Below are 15,598 nucleotides of genomic sequence, written 5' to 3'. Positions count from 1 at the left end.
TATTCAAAACGCCGAAAAAAACGGCGTTCTGTTCCGACAAACGCCGCTTTTTCCGCCGCTCGGATGGCGCCCTGAACGCACCATCCGAGTGACGTAAAAAGCGGCGTTCAAAGACAGACGGAAACGCCGTTTTTTACGCTACTCGGCACAAAACGCCGTTTTTATGCATCTTTGAACGGCGTTTTTTTACGGCGTTCTCTGCCAGCTGTAACGGCGTTTAAAACGGCGTTTTGTTGAAATTATGCAGGGCACTCCCCATGGTTCCCTCATCCAATTACTTTCAACTCATTTCACCCAATCAAAGAAGAGGAAGTGCAGACCACACTAATGCATCACCGATTCACCTTGCTGCTAAGTGATTGCCTATTCAGTACCAGTGCTTGTCACAGTATTCACTTGTATTATAATCCCACTATGCATTTTGATGTGTTTAAGGCATGATCGAGCAAACAAACGACAGAATACTTTTTCTGAAACCTTAACTGTGTTACCTGTTATGGCAGCTAACAGGTAATGAGCTGAGCTTCTTTCTTATTTTCCTCTTTACTTCTCTTAACCTTAAACTTATGTCTTAGCAATCAGATCCTGCCATCTTGCATTACCGCTTCGTGCTAGTTATGTTGACTTTTCTCTTCTTTTTACTCCACTTTTTTCACCCGTGTTTGGACACTCGGGGCATGGCTCCTTTGTTTACATTAGGGATCAGCTGTTAGCGCTGCGCCCTGCAGCTGCGCTACCGGCAGACAGACCCTACATCCCCAGTGAGGGAAGAAACGGGGGTGATGTCTCCCGAGGACACCTCACACACCATCTCTCCTTCCTGTAATCACTTTAAATGTGAGATCGCTCCCTGATATGATTGAGGAGCTAATGACGCTAACCCGGTCACAGTGGCAGTATCCCGGCACTGCCCGGCACTCCCTCTGTGAGTAGGCTGCCCGGCTTCCAGCTGCTGCGGGCGGACAAGACGAGAGACAGCGGTGAGAGGAAAGGAGGGGGGCTGGCGGTGTTTGTTAAAGACGGTTGAGGTATCTCTGGGCACATCGCTGTGAAAGAACAACTCTGCAACACAGACATTGCCGTTAGCATTAGCGTTAGCCGTTAGCATCCGTGGAGGTAGCCTGTGACTCTGTGGTCCGCAGACTGCAAACGCAATCTCCGAGAGCTCTTCTTCTAATATCAGGGGACTTTAATCATGTCTCGCTGGACTCCACACTGCCCACCTTCACCCAGTATGTGACCTGCCCCACCGTAGGCAATAAAACATTGTACTTAATGTATGCCAATGAAAAAGTGGCATACAGTTCATCACCTCCCCCTGCCCAGGGAAGATCCGATCGTAACCGAGTGCGTCTTGTCCCTGTGTGCAGCCCTTACTGTGCAGGGAGCCACTAATCACCCACGCAGTGCAGAGATGGTCCGCGGAGGGCATATAAATAAATAATAAAAGCAAGTAAATGACAGTATGCTCTTTCTGAAACAAACGGAGACCTTAACTTTTATCAAAATACCGTTTTACTCAGTTTAAAGTAATACCACTGTATAATAGCCTTCAAATTTAATAATGTTAACAGTATCTCAGGAATATTTTTGCCCTTTCAACATGCATTAAAAAAATAGATATACAGTTTTGAATCAGACCTGTATGTACGTTTTCTCAAAAGTGATGTAAATAATCTCAAGAACCTGAAATAATAGTTTCCCATGTAAACTGGAGATGTCCTTGTCAATGTCATCAGAGTACTCTGGATGTCTTACACGAATTTGAAACATAAAACCAGAGTGGCACATGACAGTGTTGCACATAACATAACTAGTTTATATGACATGAAGTTATAAAAAAAAAAAAGAATCCATGTAACATGGTAATGACATCTTTCTGATAACTGTCGGCTGCAGTGTGCATTATCTTGACAAAAGTATAAGATACTGAACCCACTGATATCATGTGGTGGAGGAGCACAAATACCTGGACACCCACATATATACATTTGCTGAACTGGAAGATCAAAACAGAAGCTGTACACAAGCAGTGTATGGGCAGGCTATATTTTGTGAGCAAGCTTGTGCAGTGCACTTTGATGTGTTCTTCTTGGATCAGGAGAGCAAGCTCTGTGATTGGCTGCACTTCGGAAGCTGTGGTGGAGAGGAAGTGAGTGAACAAACTGCCATGCATCATGGATATTCCTCTCAATCCACCTCACCAGGTACTTCTCTAAAAGTGTGACTCAGGTCTGTTGCCCCAAAGGATACAGGAAATGCACTGATTTCCATGACAGAATTCACAACAACACAGACACAGGTCGGTTCTTTGAAACGGGCGTTTATTACTTGGGCCTTCTCTCCTCGGCTTCACCATCACCAGTACGCCGATACACCATGAGAACTGGTCACAAGCGAACAGTACAAATCAATTAGCAACTTTAGAGTACACATATTAAGTCCAAACACAAATAACAACATTTCTCAAATGACAAATACCTCGTTGGCTGCTTGTCCTGAAAAGAGGTCCTTATGTCCTTGTGTTGCTTTTTCTTTTAGTAAACTTTTAACTTAAAATCGCTTCATGAGAGACATCTGCTCCCTCGCAGTCCATGCAAAGTCTCGTGTACTCTCGTTAAGGGTATTCTCACGAGACACTAGCTCTTACACTTTACACATGTACATTTCAAATAAAGACATTTCAACACAAACTATATATATTCATGATATTATGTAACTTATTATAAATCAGTCATCTACATCATGAAATCCACACAGAACATTTTAACAGCATTTACACCACTACTCAATGGTACATAGTAAACACGTATCATAACTTTTCACATTGTATGTATCCAGTCACCTAGTTATTTTGAAGTCTTTCCACTTGCTGCTATTATGTTTCAGTCATTAATTGAACTGTCTCAGTGATATGTGGAGTCCAGAAAGTATATTAAGCCAGTGATGAGCTCAATACCATGACTCCCTCTGGTGCCACTTAGTGGATTAAACAGTTCTACCACTTGCTCCATCACCATTCCGTCCAGAGTAAATTCAATGTCTGGCACAGTAATCCTCTCAGGCCAGTCGACCAGCAATCCCAGCTCATCTGTACCATGAGCAGCAGCACCACCACCAGAATCTGCACCTGAGCCCTGAGCAGCAGTCGTCTCACTCTCAGTGGCTGTCACACCACCATCAGCTGTCCCACCAATAGTCCCATCAGCAGCAGCTGCTCTGGTCTGAAAGATGTCCTGCATGGCAGTTGAGAATCGGCCCTGTTGCTGGAGGCTGCCTCGGACAAAAATCTGTAATGGGCTCAAGTGTCTCTCTGTCCGCAAGCCATGATTGTTCCACTGTTGAGTGAAGTCTTTCAAATCTCTGTTGATCCTTGGGAGATAGATGTAATGGAGAGCCCAAAGGTGCATTTCATTGTCAATGTCAATGATGCCTTCCTCCTCCAGGTGGTGAAATAAATCACAGTACACATTGGTCATTCCTCGCCACAGATCACCCCAGAGCCTCTCAATTCTCTGATTATGGGTACTCCTTCCTCTTAGGGCACTTCCACGATCAAAGCCTCTGAAAATGTTCATCATCAGGCAGACAGCATTGTTTTCCCCTCCTCTGTCTGTCCGGACCCTCGAGGGTACACCATAGGATACCACGGCTCTGATGAAACTTGATAAAACAGTACTGCTTGTTTGAGGCATGAAGGAAGACCACAAGACAACTGTATCCATCAATAGCCCCATGAATGACTATCCTCCACCTAAAACCGTGGTCCATAAGAAGAAAAATCTTATTTCTGCTTTGTTATTGAAACAATGGAAACACACACTCTTAATTGATTTACATGGCACTATTGCATGTCAAGTTTGTCTGTACGTTGCTTGCGATGTCTGTGTTCTCTCATTTTCCCCTTTAAACATAACCAGTTGTGTTAGAGGACTGCCCATCCCAGGGCCTGGCTCTATTGGATGTGTCTTACTGTTCAACAGTTATATTTGATGTAATGCTGAATTTCACTTTGGTCAAAATAGGTGTTCAACAAATCAGTGTGCTTGGTTACCTTATCAGCTTGTGATTTCCATCAATGTGCCACAATGAGTTTGGACCTGCAACCTGATATGTTCTTCGTTCTGGTCTCCGCAAAACTGCTCTTATGGCAGCTGCTCCAGGATTTATCCGTAGCATGCTTGCTCGAACCCTCCTTCGCTGTACACGTAGTCCACGTACTCGCAGGGAGGCTCTGACAGCCTCAGGACCAATTTGTTCATTGCCAGCGACAATGTCCTGCACATGTTCATCCAGCGCACTGTCAGTCAGTTCCGCATACATTGATGCACGGGTGAAATGATACTGTCTGAAATCAGACAAAAAGAACACGAGTATTTTATCACTGCCATAACAACACACATCATTACTTGACTAGTTAGTGCACATTCAAATATACTAATTTTTACAATTTCACAATACCATTTAATTTGAATAAACAGTGGGTGTGTGTCACGAAAGAACTGAAAGTCACACTGGTTTCAAAAGTCACTGACCGCAGACGTCTTCGAATTGTACGAAGTGAAACATTCAAAATATCAGCCATCTGAGGTGCAGTGAATCCACATGACTTCAGGAATGAAAGCTGTTCCCGAGTGATAAGGTAAAGGGATCTGCCTCTACCTCTGTTGAAAACCACTGGTGCCTGGTATCCAAAAGAGCCTGAAAATATATAAGCGTTTGGTGTATTTGGAAAATAGGTTAAGACAGAGTCATAATTTATTTCACACTTTTGATCAGTCAAGGAATCGACACAATATGTGCTTACCTTGTTGGCCATGCTGAGTAGACAGTTCGACCTCCTGAATCAATTCAGCCAAGTCACGCAGAAGTTGATCTGCTGCAGTTACACTGATCAGTCTTCCTCTTGCCCACCGAAGGCTTCTCTGCATTGTCTCCAACCTCAAAGACATCAAAAAATTACTTCTTAATTCATGTTATATTTTCAGGCCATATTCCCCTTAAACATTTTATGCAAGTTAAAATGTTAAATGTTTTCCATCATGCTTTCATCATACCTCCTTAACGCTAACTGTAGCACATCTGGCCCAACATCGTCCATCAGCAGCCGCCGTGTACAGTCATTATGAATGTTCTTGCACCTTGAGATGAAAATCCTCCAGGCCATACTTTGTACTGTGATTCTACAAAGACAAAAATTTAAATTATTGCTTTCAACAGGTTTATATATTTAAATAAATCAAAAAATTTCATGTTAGTCTTCTGAAAATTGTGACTGAGCACTTTTGGAAACACTCTGTCATCACTAAGTATTGGGACTGTGAACAGTTACAGAATGCATCTGAAATAAATGTCACATTCTAACAGGTTATAGTTCTGTTAATAGAGCTTTTGAGTCTACGTTTCATACATATTCCTATCTTTAATAGCAGTATGTCAACGATGTCAACCAATATTTTCATATTTCAAACACACACCCAAGTTAAAAATTTGAATCTCCGCATCTTCTACTCAGCATATCTGAAAAATCATTTTTGATAATGTTCCAATTCCATTGTCAAATGTTCCCATCCATGTTATTCATCTTTGTTTATTTTAAATGCTGTCATTAGTTTTTTTTTTTCCAACTAATTACCAAAATGAACATGGTCTACATTGTTTTGCTCACTTAAATAAAACGACATTTTTGTATTGTACCCTGGGTTCATGAAGACCATGCTGTCTTTTAACTTTATTATTTATTTTCTGCATATACTGACTGTTCTTTATTCATTTCTTTACTTTCTCCTCTCTTCTTCTTCTTCAGTCAAGTTTAACGGCAGCTTGCATCCACTTTCTCCTCTCAATTCCGCTGAGATTAATTCCCGCTCTACTGTACAAGACTTGTGAATGGTTACCTGGAGGGATGTACCACTGTGAGAGGGGTGATACGGAACAGTCCAGGTGATCGCTGCTTTAATTTACCAGTCAGATATACCTAAATTGCACGTCGACATAGCTAGTGAACTGTAACTAGACCATAAATCAGTGATAACAAAAGAACATTCAATCTACTTTCTCCGGTACTTTATAGAAAAAATCAACATCAATTCAATGTCGTCTTGCTATCTGGGATGGCAGTGCAGTACCGTGTAGCCTAATCCGGCTAATGTAACAAGTGATATAAAACCGTATTTTAAATAATATAAAGTGGCTAAACGGAGTACCATATTAAAGACCTTATTAACATGCCTCACCTAAAATGACATGTTGGCAACATTCCTAACGGACAAAGGTTAGCATGACTTGTCTGTGAAGGTTCTCAGCATGACTTTTTTTTCCGCCTACTACAATACAAAGCTAACATATAACATGTGCTTAAAAGGACAAAGCAATGTTTTTGAATCATCGCTTCGCTTTTAGTTAGCAAAGTCGAACAATAATTGAGATTAACTAGGGTACTTACGGTGTTTTTTGTTGGCACAGAGATTTCGCATGCATTCATCTGTATGTAGTTTGTCGCACATAGCTTGATTGAGACAACACAAATATGAGGTTGACTGTGATTGGTTAACACAAATTCTGATCACAGATTGGGGTAAGGGGTGGATTAAAAAAAACACACAACCTTCAGTCTTGCTGATCCAATCACAAACAATGTACCTTCTCCCGCCGTACTTTGAATTTTAGGGATGCTATATATATATATCTGCCCAGCCTTTTGGCGAACTTTTTGTGGACAGTCATGTCCGAACGGAGCGCTGCATTTCGACGGAGAGTCACTGATATCAGAGACAGAATGAATGCCCAATTTAACCGGCTACTGAATCAAGATGACAGTGAAGAGGGGACATCTCTTCTACAAAGGTGAAATGCTTTGGTGGTGGTTACTCTATTGGCAAGCTTTTAGCTTTGCGCCTTTTTTGTTTTTGCAAAAGGAAATAACTTTTACATTTTTAAATAATAAATGGCTCGTTTACTAATTATCTGTTACAATTCAACAACAAATTCTGTAATCATAAATGTCTATCCTAGATTGACGACTTCAAATGACAGTCATTTTAATCCCTGTTATGTGCATTTATGCATAAAGATTTTAGTTTATAAATGTAGCATATCCCATATTTTCAGGGAGCATTTAATTTGCGAGACAATCGAAAAATGCATGCAATAAACACCGATGTGTTGAACACTCATTCCTTACTCTGAGTGTGTTGGGTGGTTTTGTTTTTTTTTCCTTTTTTTTTCTTGGGGGGGGGGGGGTGTCTCTGTCATTAGTTTGACTAAAATTATCTCATGGTCTAATGATAGCTTTGGAGTTTTCCGCCAACAGCACGGAGGTGGGCCAGTGCGCAGACCAAGAGGCGGGAGAACCAGACATCGCCAGTTAACGTTTAAGGTGTCAGTACTAAGGAATCCCACACTGACACACTACCGATCTCATAGGGGTAATCAATATTTATATTAATATTAATTATTTGGAGTGATGGGTTTGAAAAATGAGAATTACATCATGGTGTCAGTTGTTTACAAATTGTAGAATTTGGCATTAGATTTTTAGCACCTTTGTAATCTTTATTTCCTTGCACCAATAAGTTGATGTTGAGACACTACAATGTGACAATTTACCCTTTTCCGTTTTTAGGGAAAGCTAATTTGGTTTAAATTTGATTACAGATGCCACTCCTGCTACTCGGGTGGTCGTTCCTGTAAACCTAAATGCAGCTGAATTCAGGCAGGCACTATGGGACAATATTGCAGACATACCCTTGCAGTTTGATCTATGCAAAGTGAATGGTCAGCGGCTCATTCTTCCTCTTTTATTTATTTATTTTTTATTTTTTTGTGTCCCGTTTGGATCTATAGCCATCAGAATTGTTGTCTTGAGGCCAAGAAAGATGCCAAGCGGATTTATTTTACCAAGTGGATCATCATGGCCTTGCCATATTGGTCCATTTGATTGACCTTTATTATAATTATGAATTTATTTTATTTTCAGTTGCAAACGGGACAGACATAACTGTGGGATAGGACAGGGGGAAAGAATGAAAGAAAGAGGGGGAGAGAAAGAAAGAAAACCAAAGGGGAGAAGAGACGGTGAGAAGGGGGGGAAGAGAGAAAAAAAACAAAACAAAAAACTCCTGGGTCACCTGTATGGAGAAAAAAAAAACAGAGGAGACAGCAAACAACAAAGAGCAACATAATAATAGAAAAAAAAAAGCACCATCACAATAAACTAGCTAGCAGTAGATATCAATAGTTAGTAAATAATAAATGATATTGTGCAACACGCAAGATGGACAGCGCACAATGTGCCAAGGCACTTGGCACTAATTTGTTGCTATTATTATTAATATTATTATTAATTTATTTGTAAAATAAATTAAATTTAAAAAAACAAAGAAACAATTTGATTCTTTATGTTATTTTGTTTTATTAAAATCAAAATAACAACAAAACAAAAATAACTAATAAAAAAAATATTAAAAGTATTCAGCAGTGTTTTGTGAAATTTGTAATGAGCCTTAGTTAAGTTGATGTCACAGAAGTTTCTGAATCATTTAGATTGTTCAACAAACTGATTCACTCAGGTAAAGATGGTAAGCTGGAGCAATGGTACGCTTGGAGTTCAGTTTAAGTTTTCAGACAAACATTCACTCGATCAGTTGCAGCTTCTGCTTTTAAATAAATGATTTAGCTGCAAATGTTTAGCTGCAGGTAGCAAAGTCCAAAAGTGACAACATTTCCACTGCAGTCTCTCCAGAAATGGCTTATAAACTTTTGACCAAATTAGACATTTATCCTTGGATCATTGACAACCCTGTAGGGTGAAAATCTTTAATTGTACCTTTTATAACATTTTAACAAGTTACTGTCTCCTGCTGCATGTTTCCTGTTTTGGCTGAACTTCATCAGCAAAGCCCTCAAAGCAGCATATGAAAGAAAGTCATCTTTCATTGTTGTCTCCAGCGTGTTAAAAGAGAGATCGAGCTCAGTGATGAGTTTTGAAGCAGCTGCAGGGACTTCTCGAAGGTTTTGGCTCAAACAGTCGCAGGATGTTGTTCACAGTGGTGACATTGTTGACTGGTGATTGACAAGCACTGAGATACTAACATGACAAACACAAGAAACATCATGACTTATTCTCCTGAGTGCCTGCAAAACACAAACACAAAATCAAACTCAAAGCTTTTCTCTCAGGTGCTGGTGTGGCACAATCTAATGATAAGAAAGGTCATGCTTACAGCTTTTGGAGCACAGCTGCACAAAATAACAGCTTTTGGAGCACAAAATGCATTACAGGTAAACCCAGTACCCAAACATGTTAACAAGGATAAAGAAAAAACCTGAAACAAAAGCAGGTAGTGTGGTGATTTATGTTGTGAGGATGCTTTCACTCCCATCAAAGTCGCCCAGTGTTGAGAACCCAAATGAGCCCAAAAACCTCAAGTGGCTGCAACCAACAGCGAACGTCAAGAAGTGGATACTTGCATGTTGAGCCAGAAACATGCAGAAAACCCAAAAGAGGCAAGACAGCACACCTTGGTGCCACTCAGGCAGTACGAACACCTGGAAAGAGGAGCCCACAGTTCAGACCCAAGGACACTGGTAAGGACACCAGCCAGCCAGCCAGTTATAAGTCTAGTTTTAATTTTCATTTTAGTTAGTGTTATGGCCTGTCTAAGGGTGGCCAGACCATAATATAAGGGTGATCCACCCCTGTCTGACCCCAAGCAGCACATCACACAACCAGTACAATTTTGATGGTGATTTTTTTTCACAGTGATTGAATTCTAACAAAGGAAAGGAGCGAACTACAGCTTCGGGGTGGACCCCAAAACAACAAACAAAAGGGACCGTATCTAAAGGATGTACAAAACTTATTTATGAAAAGAATAAAACCAAATAACAATGTCTTATCTCCCTAACTAACAAAAACATGAGAAAAGGGTAATCGAATAGAGTGAACTATAGACTGTATAAAAGATAGGACCATTGCAACTTTACTGCAGCACTTCACCCTTTCACATAGTCTCTTCTCTGTCATGTTTTATGGTGCTGCAAATGTCTTCAGTTGGTGAAAGGTCTGGGCTGCTGGTGTCTTGTTGTGCTTGCTATGCATCCCTGACTCGTTTCTTCTTTCTTTTTTTTCTTTTTTTTAAATGTATTTATTTATGCAAGTTTCAAAATTTTTTTACACATTCACAAACAGCGGGACAGAAGAACACAGACAATAAAGACAATAACAACCAAAAAAAACAAACAAACAAACAAAAAAAACAGAGCAACAAACCACACAACAGGGTACAAGGCCAGCACTTATTAAAAACAGCAGAGAAGCAAACAAAGCAACTGGTATACATGTCAAACAACTCACAATCTAGTGAGTCCAATCCACAAGATCAAATCCAAAGATCGCTAGGAGGAGCTGATAACAATCATGCAAAAACAGTTATGGGCAACAGCTCAGAATGAAAGCAGTTAAAACAATGTGGTCAGGACCCAGGGCGTGGACTGTCCTTCTTAATGTGGTCTATAAAGGGCCCCCATATCTTCCTGAACTTCTCCATGGAATCAGACGTAGAGAACCGAATTTCTTCCAGGTATAGACAGGAGACCACCTCCTCGAGCCACCTCTTGAAGCAGGGAGGGGAGGCAGATTTCCACTCCCCCAGAATCAAACGTTTGGCAATCACCATACCAAACATGAGGGCCTGTTGAACAGCAAAGGGAAGTGCCAAGGAGTCGCCGGAGCAGCCCAGGATCACCATAAGACAGTCAGGATACAGTTGCCTATCATAAACAGTGCTATAGAAACTAAAAATACTAGTCCAAAAGGCTGTAAGCGTAGAACAGGACCAAAAAAGATGCCCAAGAGTACCGTCCACAAGTTTACATTTATCACATTTGGGGGAAACGTTAGGAAAAATCTTGTTCAATTTGGTTTTGGAATAGTGCAGTCTATGGACAACCTTAAATTGAATTAACTGAAGCCGGGCGTTAACAGAGCATAGTTTTATCCGACTTAACACTTCAGCCCATAGATCGTCAGAGATAACCAAACCAGTGTCCCTTGTCCAAGCCTCTTTAATATGGCAAGAGGGGGCTGCCGAAGAAAAAAGGTTGACAAGCCGAGAAATTAAGTGTTTTGAGGTGGGAGGTTCGTTCATCATATTGTAAAAGACATGCTGTATGGGGATGGTATCTAAATTTGAGAATGCTTGCTTGACATAATTCCTAATTTGTAAGTACCGAAAAAAATGACTTGTAGGGAGATTGTACTTTGTCTGAAGCTGAGCAAAAGAGGCAAAATGATTGTCAATATAAAGATCCTTTATAGCAATTAACCCTTTGACAGGCCATTGTTTGAAAGCAGCATCCATTGTACTAGGCGTAAAGCTAGGATTGTGGCAGATCGGGGCAAAAGTTGACACTACCGGGAGGTTCAAGATTCTCTTAATTTGATTCAATATTTTTACGGAGTTGCAAAGAATAAAGTCATCACATGCACTTTTAATAACCGATTTTGAAAATAAGATAGCTGGCAAGGATGCTCCAGTGTGCTCGATAGCAGTGCTAAGCTCCAATTCGAGCCATTTAGGGCTGGACCTGCATCCCACAGCATCACCAACTATAGGCAGATTCCAGAAGACCCAGGCTCTGGCATTACAGGCCCAGTAATAATGTCTGAAAACTGGAAGGCCCAGACCACCCTCGTCCGAGGGCTTTTGCAAGTGAGACTTCGAGATGCGGGGGGGCTTGTAGGCCCAAACGAAAGGCATGATAATGGCATCCAACGCTTTGAAAAAGGAAGACCTGAGAAAAATAGGAACGTTCTGGAATAGGTACATGAATTTAGGGAGCACAACCATTTTGATTATATTGATACGGCCAATCATTGAAAGTGGGAGAAGTTTCCACCTATCTATCATACACTTGAGCTCATCAGTTAGAACCGAATAATTAAGCCTGAAGAGGAGTTTTGAGTTCCTAGGGATGTTAATACCCAGGTATGAAAAGTAATCCTGGGAGACCTTAAAGGGCAAACTAGACAGGAAATCAGGGCCCAGACCAGACGACAGCGGCATAAGAACAGACTTCTTCCAATTTATGGTGAACCCTGATAGGTGGCCAAAGCTGTCAATCAGCTTAAGAAGTGGAGGAAGGGAGATCTTTAAATCTGAAAGAGCCAATATGATATCATCTGCATACAGACCGATGGTGTACTCTGACGTGCCACAATTTATACCAGAGATATGGGAATTGGCTCTGATGGCAATGGCCAACGGCTCAAGAGCTAAAGCAAAAAGCATTGGAGAGAGGCAACAACCCTGCCTTGTCCCACGGTGTAAGAGGAACGGGAGCGACCTCTCATGGTTGGTAAGGACCGAGGAACGAGGGCAAGCGTAAAGCAACTTAATCATATTCAAAAAATTCGACCCAAAACCAAATTTTTCAAGAGTAGCAAACAAATAACTCCATTCCACTTGGTCGAAAGCCTGCTGGGCATCGAGTGAAATCACCGCAGAATTGGGCAGTGTCGTTGAGTACATCGCATTTAAGAGACATCTAGTATTAGAAAAAGAGAATCTATTGGGGATAAAACCCGATTGGTCAGGATGAATTATAGAGCCTATGTGCTTATTTAACCGGTTGGTTAGGACTTTAGCAATTATCTTTTGGTCTGAGTTGAGAAGACTTAGGGGACGATAGGAAGAAACATTAGTTTCGTCTCTGTCTTTTTTCAGGAGGAGACATATATGGGCATCGTAGAAAGAATGAGGGAATGAGCCGTTTAACACTGCGCAATTTACCATCCGAAGTAGCAGGGGAGCGATAACGTCAATATGTGTCTTATAAAGCTCTATCCCGAAACCGTCCGGACCACATGCTTTTCCATTAGGAAAGGAGCAGATTGCATTTCTAATTTCCTCCAGCGTAAAGTCTGCATCGAGTAAGCCCCGTGCAGCCTCAGGAAGAGTCGGGATGTCTAAAGCATTAAGAAAATTAGTGATTTCAGCAACTGTGGCCGTAGTACTAGATGTGTATAACTGACAATAAAAACTGCGAAATCTGTCATTTATCTGCTTGTGATCGGACAGCAACTGGCCAGTTGCAGAGAGAATTCTGTGTATCGCCCTTTCAGCTTGAATGCCCTTCAGCTGTCTGGAAAGCACCTTGTCAGCCTTTTCACCAAGCTCAAAATGCTTCTGTTTTAATCGACGAATACAATTCATGACCTGCTCCCCCAACATGTGGTTGTAGTCATATTTCAATTTGAGAATGGTATTAAGTGTGTCAGCAGCCCCGGTATCGCGATACTTCTCCTCCAACACAGACAGCTCTGCCTCAATATTAGTACGCAGCCTGAGTTTGTCCCTCTTCTGAGAAGCTTGATAAGCAATAATATGGCCTCTAATAACGACTTTAAAGGACTCCCACAAAACAGAGTCTGAAACTACACCATTATCATTAAATTGTAAAAATTCTGCGATTTTAGTAGATAGGTAAACCGTAAAAGAGTCATTTAGATATAAAGAGGGGTTAAATTTCCAATTGTATTGGGGGGTATATAGGTTGAAGTCAATTACCGTTGAGAGAGGTGCGTGGTCCGAAACTAAAATACTGTGATAAGTGGAACTAACCACTTTCGAAATAAGCCTGGAATCAATAAGAAAATAGTCAATTCTACTGAAGCTGCCATGGACAGGGGAGAAGAAAGAGTATTGCTTTTCTAACGGATGCTGGTGCCTCCAAATGTCAACCAAGTCCAAAGATTTAGTAAGAGTATTGAGTACAGAAACAGCTCTCAAGGTTGGGGCCAGGGACGCAGAAGACCTATCCAACAATGGATCGAAATAACAATTAAAATCACCACCGAATATGATATTATGGTCATTGTATTGTGAGACAAGATTGAATATTTTACTAAAGAAGTCAGGGTTGTCAAAATTAGGGGCATAGATGTTCAAGAGGACTACAGGGGTGGAGTTGACTGTACCTGTAACAAGTATGAACCTCCCACCTGGATCACATATCTGAGTTTTGAATATAAAAGGAATAGTTCTGCGAACAAGAATGGCAACCCCTCTCGCCCTGGAAGAAAAGGCGGACTGGTACACCTGTGACACCCATACCGATCTTAATCGCCTCTGCTCTGAAGGTTGGATATGGACTCGTTTCTTCTTTCTGCATCAAGTAAGGAATGTAGTGAAAGTTCCCAAGAGGTTAAAAACACCACTGAAAAAATGCCATCAGACCTGAGTTGGGACACTTGGATTATGGAGCTTCTGGACCAAGAGAGTGGATGGGAGCATGTGTTTAATAAGTAAGAGAATAACGTCCCCCAAAATGTTTAAACTTCAAACCTCATGCATACATTAGTGATGGGCAGATGAAGCACTGAAGCTTTTCATCCAATTGGTTCACCCCAGCGCAAAGCTTCTTGAAGCTTTATTTGCTCTAGTAGGACACCTACTGGACGTAAAAATATTAGTTGGCATGAATTTGAAGAGTGTGGCCTTTTGCACACAGCCTGTAAATGTCAACAACAAAAGGAGTGTGTAAAACATGTATATTGTAGTGATGCAGTATACTGTGTATATTTATACTGGCAGTATGGAAAATGATTATTTGGAAATGCTTAAAATGGAAATGATCATTTACTGTGAGGTGAGGTGTGGTTGGGGTGTGGACAGTGGTTGTGCTTTTGTAACGTTGAGGTATGGACAGCTACACACTGAGGCGTCAGTCCTGCCCATATTTTATTCAGTAAAAACTAAATTTTCACTGCTTTTATGACCTTTTTAGTGGGGAGAACATAGCTAGGATTTAATGATTTAACAAATCTTATAAATCCTTTGTCCTCCACAATGCTAAATGGCTGGGAGTCCTCAATCACCATGCTAACCAGGTCTTCATCTATTTGAGATTGTTCTCCTGAGGAAAGACAATAAAAACAAAGCACAAATATAAATATCACACACGTAACTTATTACAGTTGTATAATATTGTTATATCATTTAGTAACATTACGGCATGCTATTATTATCATGGCATTTGATGGCTCACCTGGTCTTGCTCAACAATCGCTGTTCCCCTTATTCTCATGCAAAGCTCTGTAGTGCCTAAGCATGGATGAGGTGTTGTTGTTATATCCCAGCTCCCTGGCACATAGCAAACACTTCACCTTGTACAAAAGTAAATACAGCTTAACATAAATTGTATTGCACCATCAGTATTATGAAAATACATCTTCTGTAGAAATACCTTGTTGGGAGGAATAAGATCAAAATGTTCCCACACAGGGGAGGACATCCTCCTCTTCTTAGCTGGCTCCATTCTCTCCTGAGTTTCTCTCCTCACTCTCATAAACCTCCAAACTGCCTCCCAGCTGTCTCCAACTCTCACTAACCGCAGCTCTCCATCAAACACCCACATTTTGATTGAAGTCTGAGGGGTTTGTATCGCTGTCACATCTCGCGACAAAGTTCGAACCACTTCATGAACCAGTCACGTGGTACAGCCGGGCAGCGAGGCTTCGGACGTCATCATTTTCAGCTCCTCCCATAAATGAAGCAAGCCTCGATACGTGCATCGCGGAAACGCCCCCTCCATT

The 15,598-nt window shown here is 41.1% G+C and overlaps 1 long non-coding RNA gene and 1 pseudogene across 2 annotated transcripts; one reads left to right on the top strand and one right to left on the bottom strand.

Moving 5' to 3' along the window:
* Positions 1-2,323: 2,323 nt before the first annotated feature.
* On the bottom strand, positions 2,324-5,358 carry LOC146707994 (uncharacterized; annotated as a pseudogene). The gene is made up of 5 exons (XR_014920902.1): positions 5,058-5,358; positions 4,808-4,941; positions 4,536-4,701; positions 4,055-4,348; positions 2,324-3,754 (listed from the first exon to the last, which is right to left on the bottom strand). The product of XR_014920902.1 is annotated as an uncharacterized LOC146707994 (transcript).
* A 1,305-nt stretch (positions 5,359-6,663) lies between these two features.
* Positions 6,664-7,720, top strand: LOC146707993 (uncharacterized). The gene is made up of 3 exons (XR_014921098.1): positions 6,664-6,846; positions 7,291-7,427; positions 7,657-7,720. It is a non-coding gene; the product is annotated as an uncharacterized LOC146707993 (long non-coding RNA).
* Positions 7,721-15,598: the final 7,878 nt, after the last annotated feature.

Source organism: Copadichromis virginalis, linkage group LG6, assembly GCF_057382275.1.
Source record: "Copadichromis virginalis isolate Kocher_CV1m ecotype Utaka linkage group LG6, C_Virginalis_male_GT1.1, whole genome shotgun sequence".
Taxonomy (NCBI): Eukaryota; Metazoa; Chordata; class Actinopteri; order Cichliformes; family Cichlidae; genus Copadichromis; species Copadichromis virginalis.
This window is presented reverse-complemented; position numbering and strand designations above follow the sequence as displayed.